The 13,058-nt window shown below is 51.0% G+C and overlaps 1 long non-coding RNA gene across 1 annotated transcript in view; it reads right to left on the bottom strand.

Moving 5' to 3' along the window:
- LOC144097523 (uncharacterized) overlaps window positions 1-13,058 on the bottom strand; it is a 57,615-nt gene that overhangs the window by 20,499 nt on the left and 24,058 nt on the right. Inside the window, exon 2 of the long non-coding RNA XR_013307041.1 lies at window positions 2,407-2,590. This is a non-coding gene — a long non-coding RNA (uncharacterized LOC144097523). The remainder of the gene's footprint in view (window positions 1-2,406; window positions 2,591-13,058) is intronic.

Raw genomic sequence — 13,058 nt, 5'->3', positions numbered from 1 at the left:
CTCCACAAAACTCTCGCCTTCACATTCCCGCTGGCCATCAAACGCGGTTGTCCGAAATAGGGTGACGTCCACTTTAGCTCAGAATCCTTGTCACCGGTCTGCAAAGTGACGCTGTACAGACTGCGACTCTTCTGGAAGCCTCCTACCGTCTCAGTCCGTTCTTTCTATCGGAATGAAAGTGGAGCCAGAAGTTAGGTGAGATCAGTTTTCCCTCACAGTGGACCGATGTGCGAGCTTGTGGCAAAAAGCACCTCGCGCCTACGGATGAGCATCCCGCAGCATCAGAAGGCAACCGGCACGACAAGATATACTGTCACGTGCTGGTGACAGCGCCGCCGACAGCAGGCTGACCTGGCACTGAAACGAACTCCTCATCTGGCTGGGCTGACTTGAGCCCACATAAACGGACCGTTTAACATAGCAACAGGCGTGCCAGGCTATCGTCGAGGGACGGAATCACCGTTGCTCTCGGCCGCGCTCACTTTCAAGCTGAGGAAGAACTTTAGTGATAAGGCACGTAAAGCACCCAGGACAGTCTGGAGCAACTTAGAACTAGCTGCGTGTGGCTTCGATCATTTGAGATAAACCCGGTCGAATCTTCGATCACAGTGATAAAGCCGCGTCCCTTCGGCTTTTAGAATAAACAACAAACATTACAAACCTTCGCGACAACCTTCCACCAGATTTTTTAAATAATCGGGAGGGACCCAACACGGACCCGTGTTGCGTTTACTTTCGGCACAACTCGTACGTACGTGCAGAGCTTCGCCACTCGGCGTGAGTAAATCAGTGCAGCCTGATGGAAGCTAGGAGACGCACCAGCCCAGTTACGTGAGGAATGTCGACGAGGGGGCGCGTATGTGTGATATACACCTTGCTCACCTATTCAGCAGCAGGCGAGCCGTGGCCGGAGCGTCCTTCGCGGGGAAGTGGAAGCACCACAAGTTCTGCCGGCAGATACACGCGCAAGTTCTCGCCACTACGCCAGCGGTACTTGAAAATATCACGCATCTCTGGCTGCCAGCTGAGCTGGTGGGATTTTCGTGGCTGTCTCTCTCGCGCGTTCAGCAGCTCTGAAGAGCTAACCCCATCGCAGTCGCCACCGGTGAGCTGGAAGTTATTTACCGAGCGCGAATGTACAGCTAGGTGCAACATGAAATGGAGCACACTAGACAGCTCTAGCAAGCGCGACCTGCCTCCGCGCGCCACAAGTGCGCCCGCGCTGATTGGTCCCAATGCGGCAGGAGTGCGTGCAGCTGGCCGGCGCCTGGTGCCATCTGTCGACCGCAGGGTAATCTGCGCAAACGCAGTGGCTCCACGCGAAGCCATGCCTGATAGCGGAGAGATGCTAAATCTCTATTGTTCGCATTCAACCAACGAAAGTGAGTAAAAAGCCCGCTAAAGTTTCTTTGTTCTGAAAATTTTCCACCGCGGATTTCAGGACTTTCAGTTTCAGTGCGAAGGTAGAAATGGATCTGGCTTTTGTACGCAAAACGACTGTTTCCTTTAATACTGGATCTGCCTCTAATGAGGATTCATAACGAACGCAGCTCTTTTGCGCTCCACAGAGAGGGAATGCGAAAAGGGAAAAGAATTAACAGAGGAGCGATCTGGCGCAGAAAACGGTGGGCTGAGCGCATTCGTGGCGAGGTGTGGTGTATCGTCAGCCTCCTCGCGGATGAGCAGAGACGCGTTGGGCTGGACACTGCTGCACATTCACCAAGGCACAAGCAAGCAGGGGAGGGAAATAGTTCAGAGATCAAAGGGACCAGCGTACACAGTCAGCGCAGCGTATGGCAGAAGGAGACACTTGCGGTGCAGAAAAGTGTGGGCCGATGCGAAGATGTCCGTGTCGACGCTGAGAGAGTCGCAAGAGAAGTGAAGAAGGTCGGAAGAGCGTGGGGAAGGCCGATATCGTTGGTGGCGAGGGCTTTGACACAATAAACAGAACCAGTAGCGTCCGACAAAGGATTCAGCTGGGAGCCCAATTTCAGCTCGAGCACAGTCGAAGACTGCGGCATGGTACGAAAGAAAATCCCAGCCCAGAATAGCAGCATGGGAACAGGATGGCAGCATGCACAACAAACTCTTTTGAGCAGAGGAAGTCCCCGATCACAACTCGAGCGGTACACGCTGCAGACAGCTAGGTGAGACGAGCGCTGACAGTGCGCTGCGCGCTCCAGTCCACACCTCTCTGGCTTTCTCTGCCAACGAATTCTCTCCTCCGTGCACCTTACACACAGGTTAACAAAAATGCGCCCGACAAAAACAAAGAAAGAAACCTCTACACGTATAGACATTTTCTCGCGTATCTCTCATTCAGGATGACTAATCGTTGGTCAAATGCCCGAGCTATGCACCACATGATTACCTTCAAAGAACGGATTCAATAAACACCCTACTCACCTGTGCGGAATCCATCTTCAGCGAGACTCAAGGCGGACAAAGACATCCCGGCCTCTCCTCTTCCACGCGCGACGTCATCCCTTTCGGTTCGTTGTTCCGGGTGACCGGGACCATCGCCTTCGTTTCGTAGTCCCTGGTGACCGGGACCTTTCGCCCCCGCATGTGGCATTTCGTCTTTACTCGCCTGCGTTGTGTATCGCCGCCAGGTGTCGGTTAATAATTAGGGGCACTGCCAACACAACACCTCAATTGCAGCAATTTTTCTCGTCCCTGAGCCCACGCGTTCCGCCAACGGCTGAACTGTATCATTTGCTCTCAAGTACACGCGCGAGTTTCCGGAAAGGGAACGCGCGAAGACTAGCACGCGCTCCCTATGAGGCGCAGGAAGAAGAACGAAGGCTGCGGCGATATACGCACATTGAAGGTGGTGCGTTTTGTCTGGGTCCCTGGCCATGCAGGTATTCATTCAAATGAGGTGGCTGATTACTTAGCAAGGTCGGCTCTTGACGGGTCGGTGACACATCCCGTCCCGAATTTCAACCTGCTGGCGATTTCCAGGTCTCAGCGGTTCCTACATATATCAGCCAGGTTACGAGATCCCTTACTAAATACCACTATCAGCACTTAGCATATAATTGGAACGTCCGTTCGTGTAAATCCAGGCTGTGTGAGGTAACAATGACGCTGTTGTGGTGCAGGATTCCAAGTTTGAATTTATATCTATGCAGGTGTGGGTTGACACCGACGAACCTATGTGACGCATGTGGGAAAGTTGAATCTTTAGACCATTTTCTCCTCTACTGCCCAAAGTTCGCACTTCAGAGAAAGATTTACCTGGAGGTCCCTCTCTCCAGGTTAGGGCTCCCTTTATCTTTGCCAGTATTATTATCGTTTGGTGCGAACGCCAAGGGATTTGCATCGGGTTCTATTTGTGGGTTTCTCCACGATTACATAATTGCAACTGGTAGGTTGATGTGCTAATTCTTTTGAAAGTTCTACGAGCTCTTCTTTTTTCACCAAAATGCTGTCTGTTATTTAACTGTCAATATTGTTCTCTTGTTTTTATTCACTGATTTTTCAAAATTCACGATTGGTGCTACAATTTTGGCATCATCTTCTTCTTCTTCTTCTTCTCCTCAAGTAATATGGCACATACCCACGTGGGGGGGATTGGCCAAGGTATAGGGTAGAATGCCAATGAAGCATTTGCGCGGGGAAGGAAACGTCAGAAGACTGAATCAAGATAAAAAAATTGGGAAAAATAAAATGAATTCAAGCGGTATGAGTCATCCGGAATAGAATCAATCTAGCCTTTTTTGCACATGCGAAAGAATTTTGTGTATAGCTAACAAGATAATCGATTAGTTGCAATTATGTAATCGTGAAGGTAGCCGCATACACTGCTTAACGGGAATCCCTTGGCACTCGCACCGAACGATAGAAGAACTGTAAGAGACAGAGGCAGTCCTAGTCTCGAAAGAGGAACCTCCAGATATTGCTTTCTCTGAACCGCGAACCGCCGGCAAGAGAGGAGAAAATGATCGATTGATTCAACTTGCCCACATGATACACAAAGGTTTGTCGCAGCGAACCCGCACCTGCATAAGTACAAGTTTAAGTGAGGGATTCTACATCGTAGGAGCGTCATGGACACTTCACAAAGCCTTGACTTACACCACCGGATATTCCATGGGTACTTTAGGTGTTGAAAGTCCACGGTATTCAGCAACGGATCACTCAAAGTGGCTGAAATATGTTGGAACCGCTGGAAACGTGAAGCTGCTAACAGAATGAGGTGAGGGACGGGATATATTACAGGTGCGCTGAGAGCTGACCTTGCCAATAAATCAGCCACCTCGTTAAAATAGACGCCTGAATGCCCAGGTACCCAGACCAAACGGATCTCGCGCACTGTGCTCGGAACAAAAAACCTAAGTGAACGAGTCAAGAAAGATTTTTCCGAATTTTGGAGAGAGACAATAACTGAAAGGCAGTCTGTGAGAATAAGAACCCGTGCGACATGTCTGGGAATTTTGAGAAGAGCCAAACCAATGGCCAAAAACTCTGCGAAGAATATAGGAGCATAATCAGGGATACGAACGGAGTAGCTCCAATCTAGATCCTGCGAATATATGCCAATCGCCGCCTTCTCACAGCTGCCGGAGGCATCAGTGGAGAGAACAGTATGATGTGGAAAATTCTGTAGGTGTTCAGAAAGAAGACCATTTAGGGTATGTGCGGGCATATGCTTCGCATGGGACGGGAAAATAAAGTCGTAATAGAAGACGGGATCAGCCTGCGTGTCAGCAACTCGTTGCAAGGAGATCAGATCAACCTGAAGCGGAGCTAACAGATTCTGCGTGAACCTAACTTGCGGAAGCTGATAACGTGGCCAGTGATTAGTCAAAAAAAGGTGTGGTTGGGATACAAAAATTGGAATACTAACGCCTTGGGCCGGGTCAAAAGACTTGAGGAAAGTACGCACTGTTAGAAGTTGGAAGCGGGAATAGAGGTTGGGGATACGCGCTTCCAGATAAAGGACAGCGTTGGAAGCTGATTTTGGGAGCCCGAGGCATAGCCGTAGGGCACGTCTTTCCAGTAAGGCTAATGGCTGCAGCTTGTAGTTCGCGCTACCAGAGAACAAGGGGCAACCAAATTCCAGAATCGGTCTCATATAAGCCTTATAGAGCAACAGTAGCGTGTCACGACGCATGCCAAACTTTTTATTGCCAACTCGGGTCAAACGGCCCAGTGCACGTTCCCCTTTAATAACATTATTCTTAATATGGTGTCGCCAGTCCAAATTTTGGTCATAAGTAACACCTAGGTATTTAACCGACTCCACCTGCGGAATTGGAGTGGAGCGGTAGGCTAGCGAGATGTACATAGGAGCGTCGGGTGGAAATACCAGCACGCCGCATTTGCTGACATTAAGTGATAAATTGATTTGGTCCAACCAGACTTCAAGAGCATTCAGATATGCCTGCAAATACCCGTAGAGCACATGAATATCATTTGCTGATGCGAAAAAAGCTATATCATCTGCGTATACATAAACTGTAACGTTAGGATGAATGGGGATGTCCCGAACTAATATGTTGAAAAGCAGCGGAGAAAGAACAGAGCCTTGCGGCACACCTCTTGATTGACCATAGGTATTAGAACAAAAAGATCCGTCTGTACAGAAGAAAAATCTATCTTTTAGAAATTCACAAATCTAGGCGTAGAGGTAATGCGGTGGTTGTAGTTGAGCAAGCTTGTTAATGAGGACTGTGTGCTCCACGCTGTCATAGGCCTTCGCAACGTCAAGCGTCACCAAGGCCGAAACTTCTCTCTGGCGCATTGAGAGTCGTATTCGGCTCTCGAGATCCACATGCGCGGACCATATGGAACAACCGCGACGAAAGCCAATCTGTGCGGGGCTGAGGCCGTTAATATGATGAACATGGTTTGTGAGGCGACTGTGTACTACTCTTTCTATTAGCTTTACTAAATTTGAGGTTAAAGCAATCGGCCGAATATTGTCTAATTGAAATCCATTGTCTGCATTTTTTAAAAGTAAAATTATTTTCGCAATTTTTCAACTGTGAGGAATCCAAGAGGTTTCCAATGACGCATTTACAATATCTAGAAGGTGAGTTGGAAAGTCGTGCGCTAAAATCTTTAACATGCCCACAGTAATCCCGTCAGATCCCGGAGCAGCAGAGTGCATCGAGGAAACAATTTGCAGGAGCTCCGACACGTCGACCTCAGGATAGTCCGAGCTGGGGGTGAGAGTGTGCAAAGGTTCTGCTTTCTGTACCTGGAAACGTAAGGCCAGCCCCTGCGCGATGCGTTCAAGGTTTTGCTTAGCCTCCTGCGGAGACATTACCATTGACCTTATGCGATTGGAGGCCGGAGAGCTGTTATTCTGCGCCATGAATCTATAGAGAGCCTTCTTATTCTGGGGTTTTGAGAGATACGTGTTTAAATTTTGATTATAATCCTCCTTTGCCTTTTTAACAGTTCTTTTGAAACATGCAGAGAAGAACTTATAATTTATCCAATTAGCTGGGCTCTGATTATAGGAAAGGCTTTTCCAGGCTGCTTTTCTACGACGATAAGCTTTCTCACACTCCTCCGTCCACCAAGGAGACGGCTGTCTGGCAGGAGCAGTAGTGCACACCGAGAATACAGAACTCTCAGCAGCATCTTGCAGAAAGGTAATTGTCCGCTGAGCTCTTTGTGCTCGACCTGAGCTAACTATGGAGGGTAGTGAGGCAGATATCAATTTTTTGTACATAATGTGGTTTAAAAATTTCATGGTTGCACCACCTTTTCTGATAGGCGAGGATATAATAGAAAAGATTATTGGAAAGTGGTCACTAGATGTACCTGATTCTTCAGTTGACCATGCAGATACGCCAACCCCACGAGATGCTAATGTTAAATCTATGATGGAACGGGATCCTCCACGCATAAAGGTTACTGCTCCGGAATTACAGCAGCGCACTGCATTCATTGACATCCAGGACCACAGAAGCTGGCCGCAGGAGTCAGAGCGACTATCCCAGGCACTGTGGTGCGAATTAAAATCTCCTGCGATGACTGTGCTGTTTGCGCCGCTCAGTAAGGTGTCCAAACAGTCTGTCCTGTGAACACCGATTGGGAAGTAGACGTTAGCAATAGTGACTTTGGCGCACTGTGGAAGGGAGATTTCAACCGCCAACAACTCACAGTCAGGGCGCATAACTGTCTGCGAGATTGATGCCCGGTGACATATTTTCGTAGAGATCATAGTTATTAACCCACCACCCCTGCCATTAACGCGATCTACCCTGAAAACACGAAATTTTTTAAATGTGAATGATTTAAGTGGAGAGAGCCACGTTTCTTGTAAAATCACAATATCTGGATTATGTTTATGAAGAAGTAATTCAAGATCCGGTAAAGAAGAAAGTACGGAGCGACAATTCCACTGCATAACTTTTAGACCCGCCATGATTATCGACTGGTTAAAGAGGCATCAACAGCCTCCTTCAGCACATCAGTCTGGGGAATTAATTTGGGGGGTCCTTTCTTTGCTTTGACTTGCGGAACAGGTGACTTCGAGGGTGAGGAAGAAGCTCGACGCTTCTGGGAAGTGGTGAGTATTTCAACATCCATGCTACAAGGATCTACGTGAGCGACACTGTCAGGAGCGCTGTTGGCAGGCGGTACTTGGGGCACGGTAGGAGGCGACATGGAATGACTCTTACTAGCAGCACTCGGGAGTGATGCCGGCGTAGCCGCCGAAACATGTGATTCAGTAGGCAGAGATTGGCCAGCAACAAGTTGAGATAGAGCCTCGGTGAAACTGCCCAGCATTCGCTCGACCACCACAGAAAGAGCCTGTTCTACTGAGGACACTATTGAAGTAGTCAAACTTGACGGTATATCAGCAACAGAGCTTCGCGCACGGCTGGCATATGTATTATCCCTCCGGTCCAGAAAGGCATAAGCATCTGCTCTCGAACATCGTTTCGCTTGAATGATATTGAGCAGGCTTTGTTCGTCGGCTCGTTTCGAGCAGTTGACATCAGCTGAGTGGTTGCCCTTGCATAGGCAACACTGGGGCTGATCAGAGGCGCAGCTGTCATCTGAATGCCCTTCTCCACAAACCCGGCAGCGGGTCGCCGACTTACACGCTTTACCACTGTGACCGAAACGCCAACAGTTGTTGCACTGAAGAGGACGGGGCTGCAGAGGGTCCACACGATACACTATCGGCCAAACCTTGAGTTCAGAAGGACAGGAGGAACCAGCAAACGTAGTGATAACTGACTCTGTCGCAACACGCACACCATTGAATTCTCTACTGCACCGGTAGACAAAGAACCCCCACACCTGCATCCTGAAACTCCTTCAGTATATCCTGCGGGGAAGATGCTGGGTCCACGCCACGAACAATACCTTTGGAACATGCGATCTGTTCCGGGATGAAGGCTTTAACCGCTAAGGACTGAAATATTTTGCACTGGAGCAGGTCTGTGACACAATCAATGTCAGCGGACCTGCAAACAATGCCTCTCCGGCCGAACGGTCGCACCTCAGAGATCTGGAGGTAGTGGGTAGTGAGAGATCTTAGCTCCTGCTGAAGGACCTTGGGGCTTTTCATCTTGATCGTTCCCTCACCGATCGGCACGAGAGCCACAGGGATGATGTCAATTCCATTTGTACGAAAATTTTCTAGCGGCAAGCTTTGGGTGGGCAAGCTGGCAAACCAGGTTGCCGTCCCTCCACCCGGGGAGGTCAGCGACATACCTGAGCCAAACGCACCCTCAAATGCACATTAACCTGGCCTACAGACCTAACCTGAGACCTGGCCAAATCCCCCACACAGAACGGCCTCACCAGAGATGACCACGTAGGCACCACCAGGACACCACAGTTGAGCTCGAAGCCAAGCACCAGCAAGAACACGTCAGCACCGTCCAACACTTCGTAGTCTCCTCTCGGTAGTAGCCGCTCGGTCAAGTTTGGTGGCATCATCTTCCATGGAAACTTCTTTGTTTATTCAACTACACCTTGGCCAATCCCCCCGCCTCTTTATGTGCCATATACCTGAGGTGAAGAAGAAGAAGAAGAAGTAGTACGCTCCGCTCTCGAGACGCGACTGTATGCAGCACAAAAGTTGCCTACTTCGATGTAACTCAAAAGAAATGTTGAACTCAAAAGATTCCTTCGCTTTTAATGACACCCCTACTCATTAGCGTACAGTCGCAAGCGAACACGAACAGTAGACTTACATACATTCTCCAAAAATTATCGCGGATTGTTGCGTATGGGTTACGTGCTCACCTCGCAGTCTGGAGGTCCTTGGTGGAATCCCCCACACCTTCATAAGAAGTTTTAACGCCACAGCGTTGAAGACGCCATTACCCATAAATGCCGTCTTCGGCTCGGTTGTGTGAGCGAAAGATCATGAGCCTGAATCTGGTAGGTGGTGCCCAGAGAACAACGGACGAGGTAGGTGGGCCACCTAGGTCACGTGACCTAGCTTGCTGCGTCGTCACAACCTGCCCACCGGGTAGTGAGCAAAGTGCTCAACGTGGCAGGTGCCAGTTAAATTAATCATTGGTACGTCACTCGGGAAGAGCAACCAGGGCCACACAAAGCTCACCGCTGGGAGCACCTCCTATCGCAGGGCACTGGCGTATCGCTCAACCACTGCGCCAGGAGAGGTACGAGGACTGCCAGGAATCTATGAATGTAAAGTGGAGGAAGTACTTCTGCATACATGTGAATTAACTCGTTACGCTATCGCCTTGTAGCATTAAGGCGGAGCTTAAGTGTTCCCCTTGTCAAGGCGTTTATTTGAAGCACAGGTCGGTTGGTCTTGGTTGACCGGCGACACGACGGGCACACTCACAGGCGTCGTTCGAATAACCCAGCTGCACTTCGTCTGCTTCTTCGTTGTCCCGCTTGAACTCGTCCGCTTCTTCGCTGCGCTGCGCCTGTCGGTCCCATTACAATTACTCTCCCTCCGAAAAAGGAGCCCTCCTGGCGACGTACGGAGAAGAGAGGATGGGCGGGTCATAGTAAGGCTTGGGGCGCTCAACGTGCACAGTTTCGCGCCCCCGGCGACGGTGGTCCGAAGAGGGAACGAGCGGCTCAACGATATAAGTCACCGGAGAAGTTTGGTGGACAACCCGGTAAGGTCCGTGAAAGCGAGACAGTAGTTTCGTGGCGAGGCCGGGAGTGGAGGAAGGCACCCAGAGCCAAACGAGGGCGCCAGATGGGTATGACGCTGGAGGGTCCGGGGAATCCCGACGGTGCTTCTGATCCCATTGTTGCTGTGTGGTGAAAGAGCGGGCAAGTTGCCGGCATTCTTCGGCATACAGGTGAGCTTCGGAGAGTAAGGTGGTCTCGGAAGGGTCAGGGTGATAAGGAAGGATGGTGTCCATGGTGGATGTAGGCTCCCGGCCATATAAGAGGAAGAAAGGAGAAAACCCCGTTGTTGTCTGAGTAGCTGTGTTATACGCGTACGTGACGAACGGGAGCACTTGATCCCAGTTGGAGTGGGCGGTGTCAACGTACATGGCGAGCATGTCACTCAGAGTGCGGTTGAACCGCTCAGTCATGCCGTTGGTCTGGGGGTGATAGGCGCTGGTGTAGCGATGAACGATTTGGCATTGCTTGAGCAATGCTTCGACGGCGTCCGAGAGAAAAACACGGCCGCGGTCACTTAGAAGTTCTTTCGGGGCGCCGTGACGAAGAACAAGACTGTGGAGAATGAAGTGAGCGACATCGTTTGCGGTAGCAGATTTGAGAGCCGACGTTTCGACGTAACGGGTGAGATGGTCAACGGCAACGATGATCCACCGATTATTAGCCGAAGTAGTTGGAAGCGGGCCATAAAGATCAATGCCGACGCGGTCAAAGGGACGGCCAGGGCAAGGTAACGGCTGCAAAGGAGCGGCGGCGGAGTGGGGAGGTTTCTTGCGACGTTGGCAGGCGGTGCATGACCGAATGTCCTGACGTATGTAGCGGTACATACCTCGCCAGTAGAATCGCTGACGAAGGCGAGCATATGTTTTCAGTACACCGGCGTGGCCGCATTGTGGAGCGGCGTGAAAAGAGGCACAGATTGTAGCACGGAGGTGTCGAGGGATGACCAACAGCCACTTCCGGCCGTCGGGGAGGTAATTACGGCGGTATAAGAGGCCATCACGAACGGCGAAGTGGTGGGCTTGGCGACGAAGGGTCCGGGTCGAATGATGCGGCGAGGGAGTGTTCAGGAAGTTTAGCAGCGAGGTGATCCAAGGATCCTTCAGTTGTTCGGAGAGCATATCAGGGATGTTGAACGAAGAGAATTCGTAGGCACAGACGAGGGCAGAGGTTGACTCGCATGGGAGTGGTGAACGAGAAAGGGCGTCGGCGTCCGAGTGCTTGCGGCCGGAGCGATAAATGACGTGTATATCAAACTCCTGGAGACGTAAAGCCCAGCGGGCGAGTCGGCCAGAAGGATCTTTGAGGGAGGATAGCCAGCATAGAGCGTGGTGGTCTGTGACGACATAGAAGGGCCAGCCGTAAATGTAAGGGCGGAACTTGGCAATTGCCCAAATGATGGCGAGACATTCTTTTTCTGTAACAGAATAGTTTGATTCCGCCATGGTGAGGGCGCGGCTGGCGTAATCGACGACGTATTCCGGATACCCAGGCTTTCGCTGGGCAAGAACTGCGCCCAAGCCCACACCGCTCGCGTCTGTGTGAACTTCTGTCGGACAGGCGGGATCAAAATGGCGAAGGATGGGGGGAGAGACCAGCAGGCGGCGTAAAATGCTGAACGCGGTATCGCAGGCGGGGGACCAAGACGAAAGGTTCGGGCTGCCGGCAAGAAGCTGCGTTAAAGAGGCGATGATACTGGCGAAATTTCGGATGAAGCGGCGAAAATATGAGCATAAGCCTAAAAAACTGCGAAGTTCTTTTAAGGTGGTTGGTTTGGGGAAGTCAGCGACGGCGCGAAGTTTGGCACGGTCAGGAAGAACGCCGTCTTTGGAGATGACATGGCCTAATATTGTGAGCTGCGTTGCACCGAAGTAACATTTTTTCAAGTTTAGTTGGAGGCCGACGTCAGTAAGGCTAGTGAGTACGCGCTAAAGGCGGTGCAGATGGGAAGGAAAATCTTTGGAAAAAACGACAATGTCATCTAGGCAACACAGACAAGTTTCCCATTTGAGGCCACTGAGAATAGTGTCCATCATCCTTTCGAATGTGGCTGGAGCATTGCAGAGGCCGAATGGCATCACATTGAACTCATACAAGCCGTCTGGGGTGACGAAAGCGGTTTTCGGCCTGTCGTTCGCTGCCATCGGGACCTGCCAGTAGCCGGAGCGTAAGTCGAGGGATGAAAAATACTCCGCTCCCTGCAAGCAATCCAGTGCGTCGTCGATTCGGGGTAGAGGATAAACATCCTTGCGTGTGATCTTGTTGAGACGGTGGTAGTCCACACAGAACCTGATGGAGCCATCTTTTTTCGTCACCAAGACAACAGGAGAGGCCCAAGGGCTGTGAGAAGGCTGTATTATGCCGCGCCGACGCATGTCGTCAACATTGTCACGGATGACGCGGCGCTCACTCGGCGAGACTCGGTACGGTCGCTGACGCAAGGGAGCGTGGGTACCAGTGTCAATTGTGTGAGAGACGGCCAATGCGCGCCCCAAGGAGGGCTGGGAAAGGTCGAAAGAGTTGCGGAAGCGGCAGAGAAGTTCCAAGATTTGGTCACGGTAAGCGGACGGAAGGTCGGGAGCGATGTTACGACGAAAGACGTCGATGGAAATCGGATCGAGCGCTGTCGCACAACAGGCTAAGGCAGTAACTGGGGAACAGGCACGGGTATCGGAGAACTCGGAAGCAAGAGCAGAGTCCAGTTCTTCAATAGAGCCGAGGCATTCGCCGCGAAGAACAAACGACGGGCAAGAAAATGGGTTGGTGACATAGATGGCGCAGTGGCCATCGGAAATCGAGACAACGGCGAATGGAATGAGGAGGCGCTGATGGCGAGTGGCTGCTGCGGTAGGTGTGAAAAGAACAGGGCCGCTGAGGAAAGAGTCGGGGCGGAGCGGAACGAGGGCTGAAGAGGAGGGAGGTATGTCGGTGTCGGCAGCTACAAGAAGCTTAGCGGAGCGCAC

The sequence above is a fragment of the Amblyomma americanum genome, chromosome 7 (assembly GCF_052857255.1).
Source record: "Amblyomma americanum isolate KBUSLIRL-KWMA chromosome 7, ASM5285725v1, whole genome shotgun sequence".
In the NCBI taxonomy this organism is placed as follows: Eukaryota; Metazoa; Arthropoda; class Arachnida; order Ixodida; family Ixodidae; genus Amblyomma; species Amblyomma americanum.
This window is presented reverse-complemented; position numbering and strand designations above follow the sequence as displayed.